This window comes from Corvus brachyrhynchos, unplaced genomic scaffold, assembly GCF_000691975.1.
Source record: "Corvus brachyrhynchos isolate BGI_N302 unplaced genomic scaffold, ASM69197v1 scaffold6, whole genome shotgun sequence".
Lineage (NCBI taxonomy): Eukaryota > Metazoa > Chordata > Aves > Passeriformes > Corvidae > Corvus > Corvus brachyrhynchos.
This window is the reverse complement of record NW_008238632.1, coordinates 2,908,620-2,909,238: the sequence shown is the minus strand read 5'-3', so window position 1 is coordinate 2,909,238 and position 619 is coordinate 2,908,620. Positions and strand designations below refer to the sequence as shown.

Here is a 619-nt window from a genome sequence, read left to right as displayed (position 1 = left end):
CCCCCCGCCCCGCTTGCTCCAGGTTTTACTTCTGGTTGCCTGGAAGGGTTTTGCTCCTCCCTTCTGAAATCCTATATTAGCCGCGGCCAAAGCCGTGTAAGGAACACAGCTCATTGTTGGCAAGTGCCGATGCGCCTCGCGGAGGGGCGAGAACCAGCTCCGGGGCTGCGGCAGCGATCGCGGCGCCGGTCACGTCAGCGCCGGGGAGAGGGAGCCGGAGAAGCCCTCTCTATGCTGGGTGACTCTCGCTGACTTGATTCCACCGCCACCTTTGAAGGAGAGGAAGAAAGAAGCCGGGAGGTGAGTGCGGCGGTTCTCGTGGCTGGTGCCGGCTGTCCCTTTTGTGTGCAACAGGGAAAACGTGACTGTATAAACACGCGAGGAAAGGTGTTTCTCAGCTGCCTGGCTTCACGTCCTTATCTATGCATTACCGTATTTTTACCAAAATAATTGAGACTTAATTCCAAAAGTTGCTGATAGCGGCTAGGTGGGACTTGCCAATTCTTTGCTTGTTCCCCGCAAGTTAGTGAGAGTGCCGTGGGAATCCGCTGCCTTCGCGGGCGAAGCCGGGGGGCTTGGGGGGCTCCGGAGCGGGCGGGGAGGGGGGGGGGGGGGGGGG

The 619-nt window shown here is 59.6% G+C and overlaps 1 protein-coding gene across 1 annotated transcript in view; it reads left to right on the top strand.

The window, feature by feature from the left end:
• The first annotated feature begins 6 nt into the window (after window positions 1–6).
• The window catches only part of CITED2 (Cbp/p300 interacting transactivator with Glu/Asp rich carboxy-terminal domain 2), a 2,827-nt gene continuing 2,214 nt past the window's right edge, over window positions 7–619 (top strand). The window contains exon 1 of the mRNA XM_008636002.2: window positions 7–300. The gene's annotated coding sequence lies outside the window, so the exon portion shown is untranslated. The remainder of the gene's footprint in view (window positions 301–619) is intronic.